The following is a 16191-nucleotide window of genomic DNA, read 5'->3' as shown; positions in this document are numbered from 1 at the left end:
AAAAATAAATTGTTATTCTCTGATCTTCAGGGGACATATGAAGAACATTATGCTTTCAATCTGCCTTCAGAAAATAAACTTAGAAGTATCTCTTCAATCCTGTAAAAATACAGAGGATTGGTTTTTCTTTTTAAAGTTTAGATCTTAAAAGTAGCAGCAAGTAAGAACAATTACAGGGCAGTTTCATTTTGAAAACTTAACTCTATCAGGGTCAATTTTTAAAAAATATTTTATCAGTTTATGACTAGTTAAATACATGGCTGATAAGCCTGTGAACTTGTTTATTGTTGCCACATTTAAATTAACCAAAACACTTCTAATAGCTCTTGTGTTCTCCAACTGGAGTTATGTACCAATGGCTAGCAATGTTTGGAGGCATGTATAGAGCAGTCAATGCAACTGTGTGAGAATATACATTTTTACTGCCAATACATCAATTCTTAGTTCCAGCAGGATCAACATCAGTATTTTAGCATGTCCATTAAAAAAATTGTTAAAATCACTGATGACAGTTGACTGCAGGAGTTTCTAAATTCTTTCATACCCTTCCAGTTCATGTGCTTTTAGATTTTACTGCCACATCCGCAGCAATAGCTTATGTCTCTCCCAAGAAAAATAATACAAAAAAAATTCTTACTCAGAGATCTTCTCATCTGTACTAAAAGGTCAATGTTTGTAATTTAGTGCCAACATTTATTTTTAGCCCCTTTAAACTTCTATTAAAAAGATCAGTCCTGGTTAGTAAATTTGAAGCATGAAAACTTAACTAATTTCAGATCAACAGTATTGATATAGATCTGCTGTGGCCAAAAGAGGTGGTAAGCAACATGAAGAATTTTCTTTAGTCCGAAAACGTTATGAATGCTTCCAGTCTAAGCACACAATGGAAAAAAATTAGAACTAGAAATGAGGGGTATTAAGGTGGAAACTTTTGTAAGCTATGCACATTTGACACAAATACCTTTCAAAATACAAACATGAGACATTCCCAGCTTAGCAGTTCACCTGCTTTCTGTAGCTCAGCAGAGATAACACAGATGGGTTCTTCCACCCTCAGGCTGATGGTAAGAGTGCTGATAACATATTAGCATTTCCTCTCAGGCTCTTTGACTCCTCAACTGCTAGTCAGATTTCCTAGCAAGCAATCAGTCTATGCTCCCCAAAGACTACTTAAAGTTCATTATTAAGTTTAAATCCCAGTAAAAGAGAAAACTTGTTTTCGGTGGTTGGCTGACACAGTCATCTCATGGATAACTTCCTGTAGCTTGGCCCAAGACAGAACATTTTCTGTATTATCTTAATCACCAAATTTCTGAGAGGTAGGATTGGACTATATATGAGATAAAGACAGCTCAGGAATTTTTTGAAAACCTCTTCATCATACTTCTATTGGAAGCTTTAGCAGAAGCTCAGAATGTTTGCTTCCAGGGCTGGATGCCAATTCTGTTGATACTTCTTTTTGCTGCTGCTATAGAAAAGGCTATCATTTTCACAGAAGTTCATTTCTGCCTTTTTAATGAATCTGAGGTCCCTGTTTCCTAGCCAGCCTTCAAAACCATCAAAGAGCAAGTTCAACAGAGCCTATTTCTGCAGAATTGAGATCTTTCTGAACAAGAAAAATGGTTATGGTTCTTCGGAAAATACGATACAAAAGAAGTACAGTTGATTTTTAACCCTGTTATATTAATTGTGAATAGAAAAGATCTTTACTTAAAATAATACCTTCTAACTTTTTCTAACTCCTACATTATTGCCTGGAACTTTCCAGCACAGAGAACCTAGTATCAACACAGGTGGGGAAGGAAATATTTCCCTTCCACATCTGAAACAACCTGAAGCCCAGCAAGCTGTCATTCTTGATAGATTTGCAATTTAGCTCATCAGTGACTCTTATTTGCAGTCTCTGTCCCTGATTTCTGACAAGCAAATCACAGCTGTCAGATCACATCAATTACAGGAACTGGTCTTGTTTTTACAACTCAACAGGTGTTTGAATTTGATTATTATATCCTTGACTCCCAGACAAATTTCCCAGAGACCTTTTGCTTCTTCCCTTCTCTGAAGTTTCACATACTATTGCTCTTAAAGCCCTTCTGGGATTAATACTGAATGGATATGTAGTCTTTTGTAGTTTTTGTATTTTTGCCTTGGTTCTTGGGATGTTTAATGCATAACTCTTCCAGGGAAAGCAATACAGGATTAGTACAGAAGAGGCAGAATAGGATCTTTAGGAGATCGGGACAGAGCTGAGGACTACACAATAGTTTTGGATACCAAGGTCGCAACCTTGGTGCAGAGGAAGAAAGCTCATGCTGGGAGATAGCCCAAAGCTTCCATAGATGACCTGCTCTTTCTGGAGGAATTATAACTTCAGGAAAGACCAAATACGCATACTCCTTTTGTCAATTTAAAAGCGTTTGCCTAGTTGAGAGTCAACAATACTTTAAGATTCCCTGGTCACACTTCAGTGGAAAAATCACAACTGGAAAACCCAAACTAGCCTTTAGGAAAAAGCAGCAGGTAAGACCAAGAGGCAGAACACCTCCAGGAGCACTACCTCAGGCTAACAGAACACCTCTTCTTGGTAGGTGAAGATACAACACAGCGTCATCATAGGCAACCATTCTGGTCACTGCAAAATTTCTTCAACCCAAAACAGAAGCTAAGTCAGTGAAGTCAGGTAATAGCCATCAGGAAGTGAAAGTCAGTGAAGTCAGGTAATAGCCATCAGGAAGACAATGGTCCTTACAGCACAGCTCACTAACGACATCTTGCTCACAAGACACTCCACATTAACTCTGGTGGAGGAAGTTAAAATTTGAAATCAAAAGGGCCAAAGTATGACATCACCCACAGTATGTCACAGCCTCAGAACTGCTGCCCTGAGGCCACAGGCTGGGAGCACTACAGGGCATTTCATTTCTGAGGGTAGGAAGTTAGGCTGGTGTCACAGCAGAAGACATAGTAGCATGGATTTTGAGCATAAAAAAATTTATTCTCAACTTCTCCTTTTTGATTCCTTTAGTGGAAGATCTTTCATTTAGTAAGTGTTTGACTTTCTACTCCAATATTCTAAGACTCAATTTGCACTTAAAAAGTCTAATATCCAGATACCCTGATTGCTAGTCTTACATGCAAAGGCTACCCTTTCCTTACAGGACTATCTCCTCTCCCTATGTAAGTCATAGGGACCATAGGCTGCCACATTCAGACAACTCTAAGAGATTTAAGTGTTCTTTAAGAAGCATACCCTTAGAAATAGGGGTAGAGCATCTAAAAGGGTATTTCTCCTTCTGCCATCTTATCAAGCAGTAGCACTGGTCTTCAGTTCTTGATAATTTCAGATCCTTACAAGGAAAAGTGAAGTCTCCCAATGTCTCATCAAATCTGTGGAACTCCTGGCAAACGATCTTTGTATTTGTAAGCTAAAAACTTTGGACTTTCCCATATCCAGCATCACTTATAATGGGGCTGCACTTTTATAGAAAATATATCTTGCTGTTACTACAATTGTTCAGTCTTGCTTTTCTAATTAAAAAACTATAAACTATATGAAACTCCCAGGAGAAAGTACTCATTATTTCCAGTCTTCTTCTCGTAACAGTTAAAAAACCACACAAAAACACCTTGCAGTCAACCCTGCCAAAGAGTCATCATATAAAGATCCCTTCACATGGAAAAAAAGGTTTTCATCAGCATTACAGCCTGTATGTCAAATTAGCAGAAACTATGCTGAACAGGATTTCAGTAGCAACAGAACTTGTTAAGTTCAAGTACATGTAAATGAGGACAAGCCAATTCTGGCAACTGTTAAGAGTACTTCTTCAAAAACATGTTTTCAAAAACCCAGATGCTGTTCCCCACCATGAAGTCTTTTTGGGGGAACATTCTCAGCACTGTGATACCGTTTATTATAAAATACTATTTTTAAACGTTCTGAAGGTAACTCCTGTTCCTGCCGTTAAACTTATTTCATATTATGTGGTTTATAATCTAAAACAGGAAGAGGGGGGGAGCATTAATTCCCACAAACCGAACCTCTCTTTTTTGTTTGCAATAGCAAATATGTAACAATAAAATTTTCAGAACCTGAAACTATATAATCCAACTATTCTCAGAAAATGTTTATTCTAAGATACACTGGGGAATGAATAATCATACTCTGAACTGTTTAACTTGAAGGCCAAATGACATTAAGAACTGCCACTCACTGTTTCAATATTGCACTTCTCTGGTGGAGTGCAAGAAATTAAACTAAGACAGTGAAGCAATGTGTTATTTTCTGCTGCAGAAGATGACCTAACTATTAGACAGAGCTAACACACTTAAGAATTTAAGTCTCAAACGTTTCTTTCAGGACTCTAGTATCTGCAACATCCCTCATTCTGACTGAAAATACAAACAACTAAGGCTAGGGCAAATTATTTCCTATTTTGTCAAGGTAAAATGAAGTACGCCGATTTAACAGTAGCTGTATATTCTTCCTCTTCAATGATCTTAAGATGATTTAAAAATACCACCTTTACTTTTCAATCAACTTACCAATTTCAAAATAAGGTCTAAGCATTTGTTTTATTTCGATCCATCCATCTCCTTCTAGCTTCTTTCCACATGTATAAAATAACAACTGAACTTATTTTAGGACAGATTTTAATCATTCTTCACCTGTAATCATAAAACTAGTACTATCATTGCTGGGGCAATGTTCCTTCACTTACTGAGAACTCCAGTCATGGGGAAAAAAAGTGGTCATTGGTCTGGTGAGAAGCCTGAAGTACAAAGCATAGCTCAGGGGTACTGAAGGTGAGAGCACACATCAGTACTTCAAATTTTCACCTCCAACATAGCTCAGTTAAACAGTAAAGCTGGCCTAGCACTGGGTGCTTAACTGGACTCCACTTACCACTGTTTTCCTTAACATGAGAGTTGAAAGTGACATCCGCTTCAAAGAGGAAAAAAGCTTTTACTTCAGCCCCCTGCCAATCCCCCCCCCCCCCCCGCAGTTACTAACATACACAATACTTCATATATTTTACAGCCCACATAACTTTCATGTTTCACATCTTTCTAAATGGAGATAGGTCATAATTGCCAAGTAGTATTCAAATACAAATGAATATCTCCTCAGGAAGTTCCCAAGCAAACTGCTGGAAAGGCTCTCTATACTTCTCCTGTTCCTTATACTGGTCATCCTCAGACAGAATACTGAGCGAGGCAGACTTTGTCCCACTCAATGCAGCCATTCTTCTTGAGCATCAAACACCACTTTGTCCTCTGGAGCTGGCAGGAAGTTTGAGACAATGGCAGAAGTACTGTCTTCATAGCCCTGATAGCTCAACCAGACTATCAACTAAAAAGCCACATGATGTTTGAAAGAAAGTGGAATTCATCATTTTAATTTTACTTTTCCAGGTTATATCCTCTGAGGGCAACAGAGAAGGGCAGACAAGCAAAAATTCTTGTAATACCGGTTTGACAAACAAAAAGTACACAGAATGTAAGTCATTGGACACATACACTTACATAGCCTACAAAGGCCTCCACCTGTACTCCACTCACCTGAAATTACCATTTATCTGTTAAATTCACTTATACTCCAGATTATAATTCAAACTTTGTCCTCTGAACTGTGGGGGGGTGTGCAGGAAAAACTACTGACCCAAAGTCAGGGTTAAGTACTCTCCAGTGTAGAGAATACTTTTCTTTGGGCAAAGTCTAAGACTTTGCTCACTCTGCTGTGTCTATGTTTGACTGTCTTAAAGAGTCCCTTTCTCTACCAACTGTATGTAATTTCAATGTCTGTTTCCAATTGGCAAAACTCATAGCCAAGCAAGTTTATACAATTAAGAACTTGCCTGCACAAGAAGACAGCACACAATATAGCTGCAGCCACAGCAGCACACTTCTCTGCAGACTGGTAGCCTGACAGTACAGCTTACACTGAAATTTCTGTTCACTAGCATCTGTTACTTCAGGCTTCACACCAGCAAATGCACTCACGTAGCACCAGGGGTTCTGTGGCAAGATAACCACTGCTAGCTTAGTTTCGCTCACTTGCAACTCTGTTTATAGATCTACAGCCTCCACCGGCAAGACAAGTTCTTCAGCAACAGACAGAACCTCCCACCTTAACTGGGGCCTCGTTACTTAAATGACAGCAAAGCATTTATGCAGAGCTACTCTTCCTTGTGGTTGCAAGGTACTCCTCTTGCTTATAAGCACACCACTCATTTAACTGAAAAAAGGCTCTGCTTTTTCTGCCCAGTTACTAAGACCGATACATGGCAATATTCCAGAACAAAGTTTATCTAACCATTGATTTCTTGGACCACAGCCCAACACCCATGTGACACTTCTAAGTTAAACACTAATGATGGTTAGTGCAAGATTTCACCAGACTATTTAAAGCACAAAAAAGCCAAGTGCTTTTATGCTGTTTACTGCACAGTCTTAAGTCAAAGCTTTAAATCTAGCAAGCTATTTTGTAAAACTGAAGTTTAATGAAGTACTTTTGCACAGAGAAATCTCATGCCATGTGTTCCAAAAGCATCACACAGTAACTCTCCACATCTCCTTATCTCAAATCATTTGTATAAAGTATCTTATCAGACTCAAAACTTACAACTAAATCCACAAGTCGTTTGCAAACACATTGTCCCCCTCCCACCAAGCAAAAAAGCCATTACAAACATTATTCTTTCCATCTAAAATTAGTTATAAAAATGATCTTCCTACATGAAGCCCTAAAGCACAGGCCTCAACACTGGCCACATCTACCTTTTTCTATGCCAAGTGAGAGGTACATCTTTTTCATGATTAAACGCTGCTCCTCAAAACAGGCCTCCACCACCTGATATGCAAGATAACCTTATTCTCTCTGGCCCTTTATCTCATACTGTCAATCCTAGATCAGAGACCATCCCCAAGGAATGTTTTAAAACATGTAGAACAAGATTGATGTGAAGTACTTGGGTACCTGAAGCACCACCCACAATCCTGAAATGTTCTCTTTAGTCTTTGATTTGATCCCAGAAATCACAATAGGAACTCATTCTCACCAATTTTACTGGATATAAACATAGCAGTATCTCCTTAAAAGCCTCCATATTTCATATTAGCATCAGCCCAAAGGACAAAAAGATAGTACCTTTACACTCCAAAACACGTGCCACAAACACACTCTTCTGACCCTGCAAAGCAAGTCACATACAGATCCTTTCAGAGTATCTAACAAAGTACTTACCAAATATTGCTGTGCTATTACCCATTTCTCTGGTCTTCGACATCTTTATTCCTCCAGAAGAGGCTGAACTAGCTAGGACAGGCAACTTTTTGACTTACCATCCAAGTAGCTTCACTAGATGCTGTCAACAGCACCCAGACTTTTCATAGAACTGCAGTGGGCAAAAGATGGGAGACTGGTCCCTTCCCGCTTCTGAAGTGCATCATCACTAACAGTTTATGTTGTCCAGGAGTCACTCGAGCATAACATGGAATATCACATGTCCAGTATGTTGCACTGACTGGTACAGCATAAGGGCACATTGCCTTTGTAGCTCTTGCAAAGTACAAGGAACACCATGGTGCGACTACAGACCTGATGTGCAACAGCTAGGTTTTTCACATCCTCATCTTTATTCAAGGAGCATGTACAAAACATAGCACATGGAAATACCTACCCTTCTCAGTTAACATGTTAACAGAAATAATAAATCCTGTTGAAAGCAATGAAGGGAAAGCTGTTCTGTAGTAAATTTCTGCAGATTCTGATATATTCAATAGACTGATTTACAGAGTTGCTTGCTGAAATTAAGCCTTTAGCCAAAGTAGCTGGTTACTGCTTATTAACAGTAACGAAAGCACCAGAGATGCTCAGTGAGCCAATATACTGCTGGAGTTCAATAACATCCTTAGTGTACATTTTAGTAGTCAAATGAATGCTTATTTTTGACATTTACAATGCTTTAGGCGCTGCTACTCATAGTGTTTTGCACTTCATTATACTGCTTAGACAGAAAATTGGGCTTTTCATGGAATTTGTTGTTTAGAAATAGGCACATTCCATGAGCTATAGGAATTCCTCCAACTCTCTAAAGGAAGAGAGCTGCTGGCATCCAATGCTGCCATTTTTGGCTGTAGACTACAGGGTAGTTTGTCTGTATTTTGGTGCATTTTTAAATTATTCAGTAACTGTAGCTCTATCAATTTTTAGATACCATGTTGTTCTCACGTTTCTTCCTTTATAAAGCATTCCTGACAATTAGGTTTGAGAGTCATGCTTTAATGCAGATTGCATCTCATGTACATAATGACTCGTCTTTAAAATCCAATTTACTTGGTGACCAACTTATGACCCCTCATTCCTCTGTGGAAGAGTGCCAATTTGCAGAATACAGCAAATATGCTGTTACTGTGATACACCACCGTTAGTTTTCAAGTGACTGCTCAAAGCACAAGTTCCAATGTGTGCACTCCCTTCTCCCACTACTGACCTCTTTTTCCCACACAGCAAGCAGGTAACATTGTCAGCATATTCCTCAAAGGGCAGTTCCACTGTTGTGGTACTGGTCTTCTCATACTGAAGCAGCAGTCCATAAAACCCCAATTCGTCTCTCCCTCACTAGATACAGACAGCAATACAAGCTTTAGACCTTGCCTTTTTTGTAACCATGACTTTCTTCATGACACCTGAATTTCTTTCTTACAAGTGTTTCATGTTTATGCTTCCATACCACCATCACTGCATCTACTTCCTCCTATCTCCTGGAGGACACCACCCTCAAAAAGCAGACTCATTGGTTTGAATTTGTGTACTCATTTTGCCTTCTCCCTGCTTTTACTGGGCTGACCTGTGAGTTCCATTGTTTTGAGTTATTATAGATCTTCAGTATCAGCAAGCCTGTATACCCTTTGATATTTTAAAAGGGCAAATAATCTCAGGGGGTTTTCCATGTATTGAAGCTCAACACTCATTTCCCTAATATTGCTGCTATCCTTCCTACAGAGAGCTGCTGAATGTTTTGAGAAAATCCCTCTTAAATATACAGAGGCAGTGATTTTGGTTCACATGCAGTTTCTGATAACAGTATTCACTAAACAAAATTGCAACAGCTGTTTCAGCAGGTTTTTAAAAGCATGGCATCCCACTCCAAGCCACAAAAACTCTTCAGGTGTTACACTTCCTTCCAGTTACAGATCATCCACATTTGTCAGGCAGCACTGACAAAGTGTTCCAACTCATCACTGGAAAAAGAAAACAAGGTCTAGGTAAAATGGTTCATTTGAGGGAGAAATTTCAATTTGCAAGTAAGTGCACAACACTTTGTATACAATAAGGTGTTACCATTTTGGTAAAAACCCTGAAACCCCACAGACATTATAATACTTTTCAGAAAGTTTAAGTCACATCTTTTGGTCTCATCTCAGATTCCGGATCCGTATTAGGTTTTTCAGCAAGGAATTCAGGTTCGGGATAGGATCATCACAGATGAGACAAAAGCAATACAGAAAACAGTACATTTCCTATTAAATAGGGTTTCTGATTGCAATACAAAAGTTAAACATTCTCTATTATTGTAATATATCAAAGGACTAACATACACTTATTTAAAACTTTGCATGTAGGTTTGAAAGCTAACCAAGGTTAGGCACAACTGTCAGCACATGTTATGCCTTGGGGAACAAGTGTTCTTAAATTCTGAATTGTGCAGAATGCAAATGTGCAAAATGTGCAGAATTAATTACTATACCAATTGATCAATTAAGTATATCAACAACTGTCATAATACAAAAAATTCCCAAACTGTAAGCACAAGAGTTACTTTAGACTTAAAATGAGAAAATGTTTATAAGCTTTTCAATTACATACCTGAATAAGCTAAAGGCATTTGTTCCTACATTTTTGACCATTTTCCTGTCCAAAAAGAGAGAGGTTTATTAGTTCAGAAAAATTTTCCTCCATCACTCAAAATACAACTTGCCATCTATTTAGTCTCTCATACAGCCCAAACTGCATTATTAAACATGTGTTGGATTAGTACCAGCACTCCGCAAGTTCTTTGAAACTTAACTTACAAGCGTAGTCGTGCCGCAGTATGATTTATTTTGCTTCTCTTGTCCAGCTATTGCTCAATTTGGCTACGAACTATGATAGGCAACTAACCAATCAAGTATAATCTCCCCTCTATCAGAATCAGAAAGCTCATTTCTGAAAGTTAGCCAATACCTGGTTCTCAGCTTCTATCAAAACATTAAAAACTCCAGAAATTAAAATCCACCAACAAGCAAGCATTAAATAAAAAAACTGCATCCAGACCACATTCTTCTATGTATGCCTCTGCCACAAGTAACAGGAAAATTGAGACTACCTCTGAACTAGAACTGAAGGGTCAAAGAAAGGCCAAGATGGATCATTACATGTTTCACCCTGTTTTCCATAATGCAGATACACACAAACACCACTCCACTTCAAATATGCCACTTGTAATACAACGGTTTACATGTCACCTCCTGCTTATAAATGTGGTTGACAATAATGCAGTTTTTAAAGCGGTCATTTAAAAATTATAGTTAGTTATTTAAACCAGTTTGCTGAGTTTCAAGGTATGTACAGACTATGAAGCCTATCATCTTCAAACACTTCATCTGTTCTGGTGTTAGTAGTCTAAACTCAGAAGTCAGATTCACATGTGTTTTTCATCAAGCAATCAACCAGGTTCAGAATAGGTTCTTCACTGACCAGACATACCAATGGTTTTAAGCATTACTCCCACATCAAGCCTTAAATTAATCATAACATTTATTGGAATTCATACCTTCAATTGAGAAGCAGCATTCAAGCATCTCTGCAAAGACATAAAATGCACTGGTTAGTTATACTAACAAGGTTTGCTACCTCCAACTTTTGCCTAGATCAGCCATTAAGACATTCCACTTCCTACTGGTAATACTGCCTGTCTAAAAAATAGAGCATTTTACAGGTAGCACTGCTGCACAAGAAGTTTCACTCACAACTTCGAACTTCACATACTGGACAAATCCTGTTCTTCAAAAGAAACTGCTGGTAGTTAGCAAGGTATTTAAAGGTACCCTTCTTTAATAAGGAGTGGAATAAAATTATAGATGTTGTAGTAAGACCTGAAAATTAGAACTTGTCCTCAAGCTTTAGATTTTAACTTCTCAACTAAAAACAACCTGTGGATACTCAAGAACCAGTGCAATGAAAGTGAATTTCATTGAAAAACATTGAATTCATATACTTAGGTAAGAATGAAGTTCTTGGAGAAACCACTACCAATACTCTTGATGCACCATAAGCATTCACAAGCATGCTTTTTGCCTGCTTCAAGTATGATGTTACACTAGCCCTCCTGAATTAGTTTAGCTCTGGAGCTGAAACAGCTTTAATATAATTAGAATTCATTACAATTCACCACCATTCACCTTAATCATCAACATCACTTTTCCTAAATGCTCACATCTGAGTGAGCCCTAAGTTAACAGTCCTGTGAGGGTCAAAGTGCAAACATCATCACTAGCTTTCAAACACCAGCAACACTTCCTTACCAAGGCACTTATAATACCTGGCTAATGTTTTTTATTTACCTTCTGTAAGACAGGATACCTCAAATTATAGGGGTCTAACACCTCCCTCTCTCTCTGCTCTTTAAAGATCTGAGCTTTTGCAACAGCACATATCCATGTCAACATGGACCTGAGGCGAGTTTAAATAATGCACCAACATCCTTATACACAACCTGGAGCACGGTAGCATCTAGCATGTACTCGAGGACAGGAATAAGAGTAACACCAACCGGGATAAACGACTGAAAGATTAAGTGACTTTTGAAAGAATTATTTAAGTGGTTTCATCTCAGTAGCCAGATCCGTATGAAGTTTCTCATCAACATATCAGGTTTGGCAGTTTCATCATGATTCACCACTTAAGTATCAGTGACTGGGAACTGTTACACAATTCATACATTCAGATATTCCACAAAATAAGCTTTATGGCTTTCATATGAAGATGTACTGAAAAGGAAACACATTACAATTAAAAAAAATTCAGCTGCTTAATCAATATTACCTCTATCCGTTGTACTACAGTTGCCAGCAAATCTTTCAGCAGGACACCTGACATTCCCATTATTAGACACTGTTCACACCATTCTAGAAATTGAAGTGAAACAATCAATTACAACACATTTATGCATAATATAGCACAACCCATTAGGAACAACCAAGTTTTACTCTTGTGGATACCCCTCCCTCCCAACCACTGGTTGTAAGCATTTGACTCAAATTAAATTCAATACAGATCCTGAAGTTGTTTCTTAGCATTTCCAAAAGGTGAGAATATCAACTCTACTCTTTAAAAAATGAACACACATTTAATTAAAAACTGGAACCACATTTGCCTGTTTATATTAACAAGTCTCTAGATGTCCCCTTTGTTTTCTTTGCCTAAACACTTTCTTATACTAATCTCCCAATAAAGTGCAAATTCACAATTAAAAGCCATCTTGAAGTAATCTTTGTGTTCATACTAAATCTGACTTCAGAAAGGCGTATTTTACTAGCTCTTCTGACAGTGACCCAAATAAACTATTCACCCAACTCCCCAGCCTACACAGTTCTAGACCACATCAAAAATGCCTGAAATAAAATGACAGTTCAATTTTAAAGCTAATGACAGACCTACTAATTTGATCATACACGTATTTTGCTAATCCATTTATCATATTAATTTATCCCCACTGATCACTCAAAACATACATAGCTTTCAGGAAAATCCACTTGTGTGTACCAAGTATTCTTCTACTTCTGATGGTGCTTCCATGAAGGGCTAAAATTGAAATAAACTTCATCACCCATGTTACTATGTCAGAAACATAATCACCAAGCACTACAAAATTCACTTGTTCATACAATTCAACATTGGTCTAGAACAGTCTTCAATATCTGACAAGTTGAAATTTTGTATACACTAGAAAAAAATTACCCTGAATTGGTTTTGGACCCTTTTGCAACCATTACGATGTATGAAGAACCAAGACATTCAAGCCTCTATTTCAAAAATATTTATATGAGTGGCCATTCATTTATTCACAATGCACTATTACTTTGCAGGATCATTACCGCGATAATTACGTTTATATGTCTGTAGATTCACATTAACTCCAATACATGCTCAAGGACAGACAGGTAACTCATACCATCTCCAAAATAAGCATAACTTAGCACAAGTTAACCAAGTGATTTATCATGTGGGTCTTCATGCTTATTTAAATGCCACAGCAAAAGAAATGAAACTAAGAACAACTGACCTAAGGGCTTACCTTAACTCAGTGAAGAGCACAAAAGAAATCATCAAATAATTACTCATCAGTCTGATTGTGACTATGAAAATGCAACATACTGTAACTGTTCCTCCTTTTTGTCCCACTCAGTAGCCATACAAAAATGACAACCCTCTGGCACTTAACACATTCCATACTCTCAACAGATAAAAATATGGAAACTAAGTAAGAAAAGGAAGCATTTATCATCTTGATCAACAGAAATGCAGTGTTACTTCTAGAGCAACAAAATAAAAAATTCCAGAACCATTACCTTAATACTTCTGTACAATGTATTGGACACCACTGAAAACTTCCTCTCCATCATACCTAAAAACAAACAGTAAACAAACTTAACACTTGAAATCAGCAGACTCTTATTACCAGGCCACTATGTCACACACATTATGAGACAATAATGATCAACAATCTCTCAAGTCTCAGACGCAATAATATGTAAACTACGTAAGTCAAATTTGCAGGAGGCCTTTTAGAAAGCAGCAAGAAATGCAGCCAGTTTTAAGTAACAAAGGAGTTATGAGTTACATTCACTTGAAATCCCATGTTAAAAGCACTGTAGAAATAACTGCGTGTACCCACTATTAAAACTTATTAAACACATTATTAAAATTATTAAATTATTAAATTACATAATTATTAAACATTCCAAAGGATTTTTAATGAAAATCCATCATCTCAAAGTTTCAGTTCTTTAAGTATAAGCACTGATTTAAATTGGTTTAGAGAATTCCAGAAGTACTACGGCTCAATGACATTAGCATCACAAGAGGGGAAAAAAGGCATCTTAAGGCCACAGGATGTTTGGGGGGAGTGTGTGTGTGTGGATGCATGTGTTGGTTTTTTTTTTTTAATCTAAATCTCCATTTATTCCGCTGTCTCACTGCCTAGCACAGAACCAGGGAACATAAATAGTTGAAACATTAAAGTACTCTCATGATTCACATTAAAAAAGCATGCAAAGATTGCCGTGTTTTTTTCTTGGCACGATATGCGGATTTTACAGTAACCGTATTTTTAAAAGTCTTCTGTTGTAGGATAACTCGGTGAGCTGAGGCCTCCGAAACACATACAGGCGACACAAATGTGTGCACCAACCTTATGTCAAATGAACAAGGAAACTCCACCTTATTCAAGGAGCCTTAACCTCTCGCTAAACAATCACCTCATTCTCATCGTGATGTTTAGGCCGACTTCATTCCACAGCATTAGCCAGCATTTGAAGTACTAATTCAAACGACAACGGAGTGAAGTGGAAGGCTGCATGGCGCTGGCAAGGGGCTGCTCCCAACCCCAGCAATTAAGGGCTGGCGCCACTGGCGGGCAGCATTCGTTCCTCAGCCCCCGAAGGTCCCCGACACGAGACCCCCGGCGCCGGCCGGGCCGGCCAGCGGTCAAAATGGCGTAGGCCAGGCAGCGCCCCGCGGCGCGCCGCCCGCACCAGGGCAAAATGGTACCCCGCCGCCCACGCGAGCCGCCGCCGCCAACTACACATCCCAGCGTGCCCCGCGCCGCGGGACACTGCCTCCGGCAGGGAACGGGCCACGCCGCGCTCCCACCTCCCTCCCCGCAAGGGCGCGAGGTGCGCTGGGACACGTAGTCCGCCCCTCCGTCCGCTCGCCGCCGCGGCTGCAGCGGGGCGGCGTACACCGCGGCTGCGGCCCCACGGCTGGCTTGCGCCTGGCCGTGCCCGCTCCGCCTGCGGCTCCAAGGTGCGAGTCTCGCCCGCCAGCTCCAGCCTCAAGCACTACGCAAGCGGAGCCGAGCCGCGCCGCGGGAGAGCCTCCCGAAGAGCCAAGCACAAAAGAGAAGCCAGGGTGCCCCTCCAACCCCGCTCGGGAAAAGCACACACCGCGGCCACCACAACCCCAACCGCCTTACCCACAGACGCTCCACAGGAAAAGAGGGGATAAGGGGGGGCGCTCGCCAGCTTTATATGTACGCTGCGGGGTGGGAACGAGGCTGGCCCCGCCCCTCTCCCCGCGAGCCGAGGGGCGGGGACCCTGAGGGCCTCGCGCGCTGCCGCACTTTTCTTGTCCGGCGCGTGCGGGGGGGCTGGTGCGCGGTCCTCTTCTCCCCGCCCCGCGCGTGGAGCCGTTGGCGGGGCCGCGGCCGCTGACGTGTTTTCCGCAGAGTCCGGCTGCGGCCGGCTGAGGGCGAGGGCAGGCGCTCGCGAGGGGCCGGGCAGCGCTTCGGAGCGCCCCGCGGGAGCGCTGCCGTGGCGGTGTGCCCTTCCCCCGCTCCAGGCGGGAGGGCCAGGCTCCGCACCTGCTGAGCGGCGGTGACTGAAGCCGCCCCCGGGCGGCAGGCAGCAGCCTCCGCCTGCCTTACCCGGACTCCTCACCCCGGCGCCCGCGCCGCAGGCCTTCCGCAGCCCAGGCGGCTGAGCTGGAGGCTGCTGCGGGCGGAGGGGAGAAAACGGGAGGAGGCTGCCCTCTGTACCTGGGGTGGTGCGGCCTGAGGGGAAGGAAGGAATGAGCACTCGAGCCGGGCGTGCGGTACGGGTTCTGTTCGTACATTTTGCATTACAGGGTTTTTGCATGAAACCCAGAGCTCGCAAGTGAAGGCAGGAACCTGCTACAGCTTCACCTCCCAAACGTACAAAAACGTTTCTCATTTAGTACTTGTTCCTTGTATCTTTTTTCTGTTGCTGTTCCCTAGGGCTCCAACGGGTTGACCTTCTATAGCTATGCCTGAATGTTTCAACTTTCCTTCATCTCTAATTAGATGTTTCTGAAACCATAACCACACGCACACCCTTTCCCTTTTTGGAAATAGCACGCGATGCTTTATCCCTGTATAACATTACAAGTCATCAGGGCTGAAAAATCTCTTA

The 16191-nt window shown here is 40.6% G+C and overlaps 1 long non-coding RNA gene and 3 other non-coding genes across 5 annotated transcripts; all 4 read right to left on the bottom strand.

Moving 5' to 3' along the window:
- Positions 1-7618: 7618 nt before the first annotated feature.
- On the bottom strand, positions 7619-13652 carry LOC132321965 (uncharacterized). 2 transcript variants are annotated; one of them, XR_009484978.1, is made up of 6 exons: positions 13612-13652; positions 12775-12844; positions 12086-12168; positions 10815-10844; positions 9869-9913; positions 7619-9243 (listed from the first exon to the last, which is right to left on the bottom strand). It is a non-coding gene; the product is annotated as an uncharacterized LOC132321965 (long non-coding RNA). The 2 variants fall into 2 exon arrangements; XR_009484977.1 differs by lacking the exon at positions 12775-12844.
- On the bottom strand, positions 9420-9490 carry LOC132322019 (small nucleolar RNA SNORD50). The gene has a single exon (XR_009485004.1). It is a non-coding gene; the product is annotated as a small nucleolar RNA SNORD50 (small nucleolar RNA).
- LOC132322021 (small nucleolar RNA SNORD50) lies at positions 10667-10739 on the bottom strand. The gene has a single exon (XR_009485006.1). It is a non-coding gene; the product is annotated as a small nucleolar RNA SNORD50 (small nucleolar RNA).
- LOC132322020 (small nucleolar RNA SNORD50) lies at positions 11870-11936 on the bottom strand. The gene has a single exon (XR_009485005.1). It is a non-coding gene; the product is annotated as a small nucleolar RNA SNORD50 (small nucleolar RNA).
- Positions 13653-16191: the final 2539 nt, after the last annotated feature.

Source organism: Gavia stellata, chromosome 2 (assembly GCF_030936135.1).
Source record: "Gavia stellata isolate bGavSte3 chromosome 2, bGavSte3.hap2, whole genome shotgun sequence".
Lineage (NCBI taxonomy): Eukaryota > Metazoa > Chordata > Aves > Gaviiformes > Gaviidae > Gavia > Gavia stellata.
Note: the sequence above shows the minus strand (reverse complement) of the source record. Positions and strands in the feature narration are given on the sequence as shown.